We start from the raw sequence: 13,626 nt of genomic DNA, 5'->3' as shown, positions 1-13,626 counted from the left end.
TTGTTCATCTTCACTGCACAATAAGGACAATGAATGTCAAAAACCTTTACTTAGTTACAACACATTGTAATAAATGTAATTACATAATAATAACTTTGACTATTTTCGTCATACTCATCATATTTAGCTCCCATTATTTGACTTAACATTTTGTCATGTTTTCACAACTGAGCTCTATTTCTTTCATTTTCACGAACTTCAGCTTCATATCTTTCTTTCCATATATTTTTTTCTTCTTCAAGATCTTTAATGGATTTAGCATGTCCACATCTTCAAGCATTTGGTTTTGGACCATAACCTAATAACCTAATCCCTTAACATAACCGGATCGATTGCCTAGAACCTCATCACAAATTTTGTCAACATCAAAATCTTGATTTTCATCAATTGCCTTTTGTAACTTTTGTTGCATTGCACACTGAAAATTATAATAATGAGTGGACATAAAAATTTAAAAAATTTAAATGAAAATCCATATAGATAAGTTGATAAACTAGCATAATTAGCATTTGCTTCCGGTGAAGTCCTTCCTTTTCCTTCTTTATAGTGTGTGCTTTTGTACAATTCAATCCTATGACAATCATGTTGCTCTCCGGTTTCATCATCTTTCCTCATCTATTTTATTTTAAAAAAAATGAAGTAACTATGTATAAATTCCATATTAAATAAGATTAAAGATTAAGTTCGTATCTTTACAAGCTCATGACAAACAACAACGAAGGATTTGGATCCTTGATTGTGAGGTGTCTTCATATATGATCTACTAACTTTTGCTTTTTCAGCCTTTTCCTTTAAAAAAAAAATAAGTTTAATAGATTATTGACATCAAAATAATAGAAAAAACTATTATTGGTAATCATTAATAATAAGATGCCATGTACCTTAGTTTTATCATTGTTCCAATAATCACATAAATCCTCCCAATTCTCTTGAGTAATAAACTCATTGGGTTTCTTCCTTTTTGCATCTTCATTGCTTGAAAAGTTAAAATAGTACTTCTTTAATGATTGAGATGATCTCTAATTCTATTTTTAAGTATGTCAACAATACAATCAGCTATCCTTGGATTCGTCAACAAAAAACAAAGAAATTTGTTAACATAAGAATATATAAAACTACATATCTTAATAATATAAACCATACCCCAAGACGATCAAATGCCGGTTTAATGTGCTCCTCCCAGTCAAGCTTTTTGATTGATCGTGGACAAGGCAAATAAGTTCGGGAAATAATACCTATTTCATTTGATAGCTTTGCGGATTGTACTGCATCCAATAGTCTACCTTGGTCCACGTCTATATGAATAGGAAGCCTATTCTTTGATGAATTCACCATTTTTTGCAAATTACAACCCCGTGTCTTACCTCTACAATTTTTTTCGTCACACTAGAAGCTATGAAATAAAATAAAGATACAAAAAACAAATGAAGTCAACATCAAATAAACAATCTCAATTATATACTAATCACACCAACTCAATGTAAATATAAAATAAAAATTACCAGAAGAACCAACTTGAAGTGAAGCATTAGATGGTGGTTGTGTAGATGAGACCGATGGATCCATAGGCAATGACACATGTTGTTGTGAATCAATAATTCTTTCCTCTCTTTGCAAACTACTCAATTGAGAAACTTTTGAAGCTTTAATACTTCGCAGACGTCTTGGAGCCATATTTCTACAAGAATTATAAGAAGTGAACACATTACAATAATTAAAAAAATAAGCTTGTGATCATCATAACATATTCATAAAAGGTATCATTATAACTAAAATGTATTCATACAACTTTAAACAACACAAAAAAAGCTTGAAGGACCTCTTGACCAACAAGAGGAAGATGGAAGAAAGTGTGGCTGTGGTGTTAGAAGGGAATTGTTCGGCAATGCTTCAGAAAAATCTGCCAAACAAAATGAAAGATCCGGGATGCTTTATCATACCTTGTGCAATCGGAGGTTTGGGGGAAGAAAAAGCTTTAGCCGATTTGGGAGCTAGTATTAATGTCATGTCGTACACTTTGTTTCAGAAATTGGGGTTAGGAGAGCCACGGCCAACCCACATGACTTTACAGCTGGCTGATCGCTCCGTTCATCATCCTCGAGGTATAATTGAAGATGTTTTGGTAAAGGTTGACAAGTATATTTTTCCTGCAGATTTTGTTGTGTTAGATGTCGATGAAGATGCGGAGGTTCCATTAATTCTAGGAAGACCCTTCTTGAGAACCTCCAAGGCTCTCATTGACATGGATGGAGGCGAGATGACATTACGCATTGGAGAAGAAAAGATCACATACCATCTCGCCGAAGCAATGAAGCACTCTCTTGACTTTGATGATACTTGTTATTTTTTTGATGTCAATGATGAGATTTCTGATGAGTACCTGCAGGAATTTCTCAATCCAAATCCATATGAGGTGTGGCCGGACATTAAGGAGGAGGACACAACCAATTGTGAAAAACAAGTCCTTAATGAACAACCTCAAGGAGGATTTTTGAAACAGATTTTTCACCGAGTCAAGAGGTCGAGACGTCGCCACCGAAAGTACTCCAACACACTTGGGGACAAACACACAAAGGAAGAGCGTGACATTCCCTCATTCGGTAACATAGTAAAAAATTTCTCCTTGAGTATGAAGAATTTCTGTCCATCATGTGTGGAGGTTGCTAGGAAAGAGGGTTTTCATCTTTATGAGTCACCATGAGGTAAAAACAGGTACGTCAAGCTAAGTGACGTTAAACAAGCGCTTCTTGAGGAGGCAACCCAAGTTTTTAATTAGTTTTTAGACTCAAAATTTAAATTCTGCAGAAATAAATTCATGAGTGTGTATCTTGATTAATTTTGTTGACCGCTGGTGTTTTCGTGGAATTTTTTTGGTGATTTGAATTGTTGTTTATGTGAATAACATGGTTTAGGGTGAATTTGATGTTTAATGTTGAAAAATTGGTATTAATTTGGAGTTTCGGGCACTCTATGGATTATCTGCGAAATTTTTGCGATCCACATGGCCGTGTGGAATTTTTCACGCTGTGCGTATACGAGTACCAGCGGGGTGTGGAAAATCCACACCCCCATGTGCCAATAAGAATATGAAAGGGCACTATTCATCATCTTCTATTTTCAAAGAACCCTTTCATCTTCCACCTTCCACTCCTATAAAACTCAATTTTTAATCTCTAAAACCAATTGTTTTCAACTCTTTGGAGGATTAGAGGTAATTTGCCGGAGTTTACACCAAGTTTTCTTCTTCGATTCACTCCGGTAAGCCTTCACTCCCTTCTCCCCTTTCCATGTTCTTCAATGTCATTTTCATGGAGTTTTCATGGTATTTTGATGATAGTTCTCATAGGTAATCATGCTAGACACTTGTTCAATGTATGAGAATGATTTGTGTGAGGCGTAGGAGCCCAATTACGGCAAAAACTCCAGAGTCCGGCACCCACGCGGTCGCGTGGCTTGCACACGCCACCGCGTGGGTTGGCCGCGCATTGGCCACAAGGCCACGTGGGCGCGTGAGCCCGCGGTGAGAGCAGCGCTGGGCGCGGCAGCGGCGTGCCTAGGGCCCGCCATGCGCCGCGTGGCTAGGCGCGCACGGCGTGGCCGCGGGCCATCAGCGCGTGCAGCGCAGCGCCCAGCGCGAGCGCTGGGCGCCTCGGCCCGAGCCACGCGCTCAGCGTGGGCGTGGCTTTTCCACGCCCGCGTGGGACTGGAAAAAGCCCGATTGGCCCTGTTTTTCCCCGCTCAGTTCTTGCGCATGTGGTGCCCAGTTTTACTATATTCATGCCGAACTGATGTTTTTAAGTGCTTTCTTCGCAGATTATGACACCATTGACCAAGAGGTTACCCCAGAAATGTTCTCGCCATGATAGGGAGCCGTCCCCACCACCGGTAATCGAATTTCCTGACCCCGTTCATCAGCAGCGGTTTGAGAGTCTCCAGCGCCTGAAGGTTGGACAGACGTGTTTTATCGACTTGGATGCACTAGAGGACATTGGTCTTGCTGAGGAGGTCAGAGCACTTGTTAGTGTTGAAGGTTGGGACTGTTTATTCTCCATTCAGGAGCCCGTCAGGCGAGATATTACCTTGGAAGTTCTTGTCTCATTTTCTTTTGATCGTGACTCAGTTGATATCAGTTTTGATGTTCCTAATACCATTCGTTTCCGCGTTTTCGGTCAGCCGCAAAGGATGTCTTTGACCCAGTTCTCGATATATCTCGGATTATACAATCAGACCTACGCTAATACTATCGAGTACACTGAGCTCCTCACCGATTATCCTTATAATCTCACTCTGGGCCAGGTCTTCCATGATCTATGTGGTGGTCGTCAGTATTCCACAGGTCAGTCTAAGGCGTCATTGCTTACTCGACCGGCGCACAGGTACATCCTTGTTGTTCTTAGCAGGTCCGTGACAGGTTGGGGGATGGTACTGGTTCACTTCGCAGGACAGATCTTTTGTACCTCCACTCCATGGCCCATGGAGTCCCTCTCTACTTAGGATATGTGGTTGCCGACTACTTTCGTCATCAGAGTGAGTACTTGCGATTGGGAGCATTGTTTGCAGGACCCTACATCACTCGTCTTATGTTCAAGATGGGTCTTATCCGTTCGGTCAGAGGCGAGGAGAGAGTCAGTACTCTGGCACCATTGGGTTTGGCTACTCTCCGTTTGATGGGCATTGTGCTACGTACAGGCTCGGGCGGATATGCACTAGTAGAATCGTCATCTGGGGACGATGAGGAGCCTGCTGAGGCTACAGAGGCACCACCTGCAGCTGAGCCCATAGTTACCGAGGCAGCCCCGGCAGCATCAGCCGATCTTGAGTCATCTTCCCCTCGAGTTCACGAGCGCCTGGCTCAACTCGAGGCTACCGTTGCTACCATTCTTGAGAACCAGGCATGGATTCTAGAGCGTCTTGATCGTATTCAGCAGACTCTTGACGAGGAGGTCTCCTCCACTTCTGTGCCAGCACCAGCACCAGCTCCAGCTACTGACGCTTGAGGCGTTACACTCATGAGACCGTTATTTTAGTTTCTTGCTCTTAGTTGCTTTGTTCGTAGTATTTAGACTTTTGTACTCAGAAAGGCTTCACCTTCTGAGAGTTATCTTCTTGTCTTCCTTTTATGCGAGTATATGCTCTATTATGTTATTTGTCTGAACTCGTATTTTCTTTTACATTTTGTTAAGCTTCACTGAACCCCTTATATTCCGTGCAAATGGCCTTGAGAGTGAGGTGGATGGTGTTTTAGTCATAAACATGATCATGTGATGTTGTCACATAGTCATGTGAGCTTGACAACCCATACAACAAGCCCATGAGTTAGACTTCACCAACCGATTAATGAGGAGTTCAGGGTAATTGCATTCCCACACACATTATACTTCCATTGTTATTATTTTTATTGTGCTTGCATGCGTACATTGAGGACAATGTACATCTTAAGTGTGGGGGAGGGTTCACCTTATACATGACCTTTACTTGTGTTTTCATGAGCATGCTCTTGTTGCCAATGAAGGTTCACCTTAGGGTTAAGAGTTTAATTCTTAGTTTTTGGAGGTTATAAACATGGATTTTATCATGCTCTAGTTTTCATCCAATTTTATTGAATATTTTTGTCCGATTGCTCTTTGTGCACTTTTCTCACTCATTAGACCTATGAAGACTCTAGTTCATTATGTTTGGGACTTTAGTGTGCTAGTTTTTATTTGAAAAAAAATCAGAAAAATTTGAAAAAAAAAGGAATTGGAAATTGTTTGTTGTTTGTACATAGGGGGTGGAAAGAGCTACCACCCATGATGTATGTAGCTACTCTCATAAGTCGGATACTTGTTATGCCCTAATGAGAGAAAGAGCTATCTCATGGGATGCGTGAAAGCTACCATCCTTGGTAGAAAGAGCTACCACCTCTAAAGTGTGAAAGCCACTAGGGAGGCATCTTGGGAAAGGGCTACCTTGGAGGTTGTGTGAAGCTACTACCTATTCTTTTTGTTTATAAATAAGTCCCATGTTAATAAGAACTTGGTAGTGGACATAGTGTGACATGAGTTGAGTTTTTCACACACACACGCATTCGGATTTTATCACTTTCAATTTTTATTGGATTGTTTGCTAGAGCATTGATTGTTTTGTCTAGTGTTTTGACTCTCTCCATGAATGTAGAATTTTATTCTTGTACTCTTTTGGTGAACCTAAGGCCAAGCACTTCTCTTTTCTTTCCATGAGTTTAATGTTTAATTTTGCTTGAGGACAAGCAAAGACTTAAGTGTGGGGGAGTTTGATAAGTGCTTGAGTAGACATATTTTTATATATGTTTTACATACATTGAGCATCAATTTTACCATGGTTTATGTCTCATATTGTGTATTTGGTGCTCTTTTATGCATATAGGTTGTGAATGCCTTGAAGAGTAAAAAGGAAGCAAAGATAGGCTATAAAGACACAATGTTGGGAGTTCTTGTTCAATTCAAGGACCAAGACACGAGAGGAGTTCATAAACATGGAGATGTGTGCCAACTTCCAAGAAGATTCAAGTCAATTCACTAGTTGGAAGGGCACAAAGGCAGCCACATCTTCATGTTTTTTCTCTTTGTGAAGATTGCAAGACCTCTCAAAGATATGTCGACAAAGAAAAGTTCTATAGCTTACCACATGGACGTGTGCCCGGACATGTGGCCTCAAGAGAAGAGTGTTTGGTTCGCGTTTTGTGAAAAATATTGTAGCAATTTCACTATAGCGGTATTGTAGTAAAATTACTGTTCACTCGCCCGTGCGGAAATTCCACGCGCTCGCGTGGAAATTTCTGCATCCCACTCGGCCGCGTGGAAAATCGACAAGGGCGCATGAGGGCACGTGACAGGCGTGGTTTTGGGCTTTAAATAGGCCGTTTGCCCTATTTTTGATTGACTTTTGGCGAGGGTTTTTGGGAGCACTTTGAAAACAAGGTGGCTAGGGTTTTGGAGGAGGTCTTTGGCGATATTGGTGGGCGTCCATCACCAACTTTGATCGATCTTCTCTCCATCGTAGCAAAGAGGGAGCCTTTGGCGACCTAGCTTCGGAGAAGGATTCTTCAAGACGTTGGGCGACCCATCAAGGCCATCATCACGAATTTAAGGGGGTTTTACTTCATAGTTTTCATTGCTTTTCATTGTAATAATCATTGTTTTGTAATTTGCTCCATGGAGGGCTAAACCTTAGTAGGTGTTTGGGCATGTGAACCCTAGGATTTATGTTTTTGTAATGATTTGTTTTATGTTTCTATTAATTCAAGTTGATTTGAGTTTTAACCTTATATTCCCATTGCTTGCTTGTTTAATTAATCCTTGTGGTTGATTGGATTTGCATGATTTGTTACTTTGATGTGAGAGAGGTCTCCATTAGAGTTAGAACATTAAGGTTAATGAGGGTTGAGAGGGTGAGTCATGAGATAGTGGAGTGTCCCCTCTCCCTTCCGATTGAGTGTTTTCTATCTCCGTATTCCCTAAACTCTATGCAACCATATTTGGTGTGAGGCGTGAGATTGAGAGATTTCTCCGTCGGGACCTTGTAGGGGGTTAGAGATCTTTCGCCGAGAATTAGGGTTGGATCTATCCTTAGGAATCGGTTTCACTCTTAGGTGTCCCTAGAGCGTATTGCGGTCATATAGGGGTGTGAGGTGTTGAGATTGAGCGATTTCTCCGTCGGGACCTTGTAGGGGACTAGTACCGGTGGCTTGGAAGCAAGGGCCGGTTGTTCTTGGATTACCTCGACTCATTAGACTTGGTTTAGAAGCATTTAGTGAATCGTGAGCTTCATGTTAGATCCTAGTGGTAGCATTGCCCAGGTACCTCATCTTTATTGATTGAAATCTCCTTAATTGTTTTCTTGCTCGTTTGCTTGCTTATTAATTCTCTTTCAATTAGTTCATTTCATTATATCCATTGATTTCAACTAGATAACTAAGAATTGGTTAATACTAATACTTCCGTTCTCTGTGGATTCGACTACCCACTCACCGGGGTAATTATTACTTCGACACCCGGGCACTTGCGGTTTACACGCATATTTGGACGTGTCACATCTACTAAGGGTTGCATGTATACATCAATGTCTTTACCAGTTGTAGTAGGTCCTGGAATAAGCAAAGACAACAGAAAAAGTGGCTCTTTCATACACTTCCATGGTGGAAAATTATAGGGTGTCAAAATTACGGGCCACATACTATAGATACTGCTCATGTTACCAAATGGATTAAATCCATATGTTGCTAACCCAAGGCGGACGTTTCGACAATCTTCTGCAAACCATGGGAATTCCGTATCTAAGTGCTTCCAAGCCATTGAATCAGCTGGATGTTGCATGACAGTATCACTATCAACGCGTTTTTCTTTATGCCATCTCATATCAGTAGCAATCTTCTTTGTGACATAAACAACCTCTGCAACCTTGGTATGACAGGAAAATATCGCAACACTTTATGAGGAACCTTCTTCCCTTTTTCATCATTAATTTTCCATCTTGTTGTGCCACAAATAGGACAATCTTCCCGATCTGCAGTATCTTTCCAGTACAATATACAATCATATTTGCATGTATGAATAGATGTATACCCTAAACCCAAGTCTCGCAATAAATTTTTTGCATCATAATATGACGTAGGTAGTGTATTGGGTTCAGGCAAAGCAACTTTCAACAATTCAAGTAACATGTCAAATGATTTGTTGCTCCATTTATTATAAACCTTTAAATGGAGCAAGTTCACAATAAATGACAATTGTGAAAATTGTGAGCATTCAGGGTAAAGCCATTGTTGAGCTTCTTTTAACAGTTTCCCAAATGCATCATCTGGCATTGTGTGGTTGACAAAAACACCGTTGTCACTTGCACTCTCCAAATGATCAATAAAATTACCAAAATCATCTAACACGTCATTGATACCACCATCTTCTTCCCTATCGTTGTAAGACATGTCATTGGCATCAAGATCATTTTCATTCCCATCATGTCTTCCATATGTATAGTTAGACGGCTCTCCATGATGAATCCATTTCGTGTAGAATTTATCAATCCCTCTAAGCAGTAAATGTTTATACACATTCAAGCAATCTATACATGGGCATTGAATATCACAATGACTACCCAATTTCTCTTCCACAAATTAAATAAAACTCTTCACCCCTTCAACATATTGAGGTGACCATTTTCTAGCATGCATCCAACTGTTATCCATGTTTCTATAGATTCAAAAAGTAATAAATTGTTATAAATATATATAATTAATAAACAAAAAAAATTGAGACACTCACATGTTTTTTCAAGTATGAGATCATAAATTAAAATGTCAGTTCCTCCCAAAACAACTAAAGAAGTAATGTAATGTTTAACTTAACAAACAAGAAGAATATAAAAATATTATATAAAAAATGTAGTGCTCAATGAGGGATTAAAATATTTGTTTCAACAAAGGTGAGTGTGGCTAAAGTTAGATCATTTATTAATCAATGAGAGATTAAAATATTTGTTTCTATTTAATATATTTAAAACCAGTCCTACAAGTAAAGGAAAAGTGAGAAGAACAAAGAAAATTAATGAGCCAACAAACCTTGGAATGGACAAAGAAATGGTACATTCGATAAAGTGAAGAAAACTAACCTTGGAATGGAAAAGAGGATGTTCTGCACTAATGAAGCTTAAATGCAACCGTTGTCTTGATGATACAAAGGTAACAAATCTCAGTGAAAAATCTCTCTTACTGGTTCCTGAATTCCAAGTAAAGGTATTCTTAGCATGTATTCTTGCCTTGCCTCCTTAAAGTTAGAAATAAAGGTGGGGCCCATTAAAACACTACATATTTTATATCTCCATTTTGTTATATCTGCACAGGGATTGGCATAAAATAGAATTTATTTTTTTTTAATGTGTCTAATTGCATGGAGAAAAAGCAAATCAAAAAGGTTAGTAGTTGGGCTCAAATGAGACAGGTGGCAAGAATAATTAATGAAAGATAGGGCCCATTCTTTGTTTTTGTGAGATATATATATTATATCTTTGATATCCAGAAGACAGATAGAAAGATGTGGTGTGATAGTGAGAAAGAAAAAAAAAGGTTCTATTTTTAAATTTTAGGGACCTAGAAAGATAGACAAGAAAAGAGTTTACTAGGTTTGATGAGGACCCTTGTAATTTAAATAAAAAAATGGTATTGATTAATATTATAAAATAAAAATATATTTCTACTTAATTTATTTTACACATGTATATATATAATACTAAAGTTATATGTTAATTAGAATATTAAATGTATCTAGACATACGGAGCAACAACAATGGATTGATTCATTATGATCATCTTATTTTTTAAAATTAATATCACTATTTACATGTTATATATATAATAAAATTTCTAAACTACCATCTACTTCTTCTCATCCTCAACTCGTCCTACCTATTTCTCTCTCTATCTCTAATAAGGTGTGGATAAAAGTTATTCTCCAAATCCAAACACCGGTAACCCATCCGCAAATTTGTTTGTAACTTAATATAACGTCCTCTCGCCCAATTCTAGAGTGAATGGAATAATTTTAAATATTAATTCTCTTCCTTTCCACTATCATAATATTACATGGAGCTCTTTGTTCCTATAGGTAGAATATTTACAGAAGCTAACACGTCCATGTAAAGTAGATGAATAATAAAAGTCAAAAAGGCCAACATGTGAATTTACTTTTTGAGCAGCTACTTGTCTAAGAAACTACAAGTGAAACTACAAGTGAAACTACAAGTGAATTTACTTTTTGAGCTCAAAGTGAAGTACTATTGCTCAGACCTTGAAGTAAAAAATAGTACAACAATTACATATTGATTCTAAAGCTTGTAGCAGAAAAATGACAATCATCCCATCTTGATGAGCAATCAAAAGAAACCATTTCTTTGTCTTCTCTCAAAGTAGACACACTGAGAAAGTCCCATGATTGTATGAAACACATAACTTCTTCTGAGCAAAAGAAAAGAATAGACAAGAACCACCATAGGAACACTACACCAACACTAAGAAACACTAAGAAAGCAAGCCGGTGAATATGAATACAATAACAGTATTCATATTTTAAACTGTAGGTAAAATAACATACTTCTAATACTTAACTCATAAATGAAATGCTTATTGCTTCTACAGACAAGGTATGAAACTATTTTTAGACCACAAACATTAACATTATTATATGATTATGGCCCACAAACATTAACATTATTATAGATAGGACCAACCACCATCACTCCTCATTCTACATCACAATATAGAATATAAAATATGTGAGTCAAACTAAAATCTAAGAGTATGAAGACAAATTTGTGACTTAAACCTGTCAATGTTTGTGCAGTGAGAAATGTTGGCATTTAAGCAAACACTTGGCAGGCATCTCGTGAACAGGAATCCAAAAGTGAACAGCAAAACATTTTAAAACATTAACAAAATAGGATTAACATAAGCATTAACAAACCAGAAAACTAAATAATTTTAAGCATATAATGGCATCTTGTGAACAGGAATCCAAAAGTGGTGAGGCAGCGAAGGCATGAAATAATTTGGGTAAAAATTAAAAAAAAAGACTCAAAGAAGTACCTCAAAGGTTGACAATTTCGTAAGTAAACTTTAGACCAAAATTGAAAAATAGAAGACTATTAAAGAGATCCGGGAGCAAAAGCAACACAATGGGGATGAGAGATTGAAAACCCTAGATTTTGGAGAGCAATGAGCAAGAGGAGACCAAATATTGAAAGAGGGCCAAAGTTTAAGAAAGGAAATATATTTATTTTAACTTTTTATATATAAAAATAGATTTTAAGTGAAATAAGACTTTTTATATTATATTGAAGAGCATATTGCAACTCTTGCACATTTAATAAATAGTTTAGATATTTAATTTTTGTTATTTGTTAGTTTTTAATTTATTAGATGTGATGAAAAATATGAATAGTTATATTAAACTATTTTTAATTATAATATTAAATTATTGATCGATATAATTATATTTAATTCAATATTGATGATTCTTTGAACTACCAAAACAAATGTGAAAATTTACAATGAATTAGGCGGTTAGAAATAAAAAAATAATGAGAAACAAATTTTTGAAAAGATAAAAATATATTAATGTTGTCTTTATTTATAATGTTAATAGACTATGAGGTTGTTCAATCAGCTTTTCATTATAATGTTAATAATAATAATAATAATAATAACAATAACAATAACAACAATAACCAGAATAATAATAATAATAATAATAATAATAATAATAATAATAATAATAATGAGAATAACAACAACAACAACAACAACAACAACAACAACAACAACAATAACAACAACAACAACAACAATAATAATAATAATAATAATAATAATAATAATAATAACAATAATACTAATGTCCAACTAATTTGTCTTGGTCTCAGATGACTTCATATATACATCCAACTCATCCCATTGGCTTTTTTGTTTTTTATATTTATGTTTAAGCAAATTAAATTAATGTTGAATTTGATATTAATAGTTCTTATAATTTATTATTATCATTTTAAGATTGCAATAAACTTTGATTTAATAATTGTTATGTTAACTTTTCAACAATATTGACAGATTCTTTGAACTACCAAAACAAATGTGAAAATTTACAATGAATTAGGCGGTTAGAAATAAAAAAATAATGAGAAACAAAATTTTGAAAAGATAAAAATATATTAATGTTGTCTTTATTTATAATGTTAATAGACTATGAGGTTGTTCAATCAGCTTTTCATTATAATGTTAATAATAATAATAATAATAATAATAATAACAATAACAACAACAACAACAACAACAACAACAATAATAATAATAATAATAATAATAATAATAATAATAATAATAATAATAATAATAATAATAATAATAATGAGAATAACAACAACAACAACAACAACAACAACAATAATAATAATAATAATAATAATAACAACAATAATACTAATGTCCAACTAATTTGTCTTGGTCTCAGATGACTTCATATATACATCCAACTCATCCCATTGGCTTTTTTGTTTTTTATATTTATGTTTAAGCAAATTAAATTAATGTTGAATTTGATATCAATAGTTCTTATAATTTATTATTATCATTTTAAGATTGCAATAAACTTTGATTTAATAATTGATTATGTTAACTTTTCAACAATATATATCTTAATGGTTGAAGTTAAATTGTTCATTCGATTTTTCCTTAAATGTTTCTATAATTAGCTAGCCATCTTGGTTGTCAAATTGATTTAGTGTTGATTTATTTGTAGAATTAAATATGTGTATAAAAATCACTTAAAATTAATGCACATCAAATAAAAAATACCTTTTATCTAGGATATATTTCGTAGAAAAACATGTTTTTCTTTACTTACAAAAACTAAGCGTAGCGCCTAAAAATCATTCGTAGGCCATGATTTTCCCGCGAATAGAAAATGTTTGGCGCCTCATAACGTTTATTTTGCCCTACGAACTCTAAAAATTGTAGATAATGGAACTATATGAAACAAAACTATTACCTACGTTTTGCAATTCGTGGTCAAAATTAGAATTTCTTTGCGCTACGATATATTTCGTGGAAAAAAATGTTTTACT

General features: G+C 35.8%; 1 long non-coding RNA gene across 1 annotated transcript; it reads right to left on the bottom strand.

The window, feature by feature from the left end:
• Positions 1-1,539: 1,539 nt before the first annotated feature.
• On the bottom strand, positions 1,540-11,723 carry LOC120268259. The gene is made up of 3 exons (XR_005538891.1): positions 11,594-11,723; positions 9,625-9,731; positions 1,540-1,678 (listed from the first exon to the last, which is right to left on the bottom strand). It is a non-coding gene; the product is annotated as an uncharacterized LOC120268259 (long non-coding RNA).
• Between the last annotated feature and the right edge of the window lie 1,903 nt (positions 11,724-13,626).

Source organism: Dioscorea cayenensis, chromosome 9 (genome assembly GCF_009730915.1).
Source record: "Dioscorea cayenensis subsp. rotundata cultivar TDr96_F1 chromosome 9, TDr96_F1_v2_PseudoChromosome.rev07_lg8_w22 25.fasta, whole genome shotgun sequence".
NCBI classification, from domain to species: Eukaryota; Viridiplantae; Streptophyta; class Magnoliopsida; order Dioscoreales; family Dioscoreaceae; genus Dioscorea; species Dioscorea cayenensis.
This window is presented reverse-complemented; position numbering and strand designations above follow the sequence as displayed.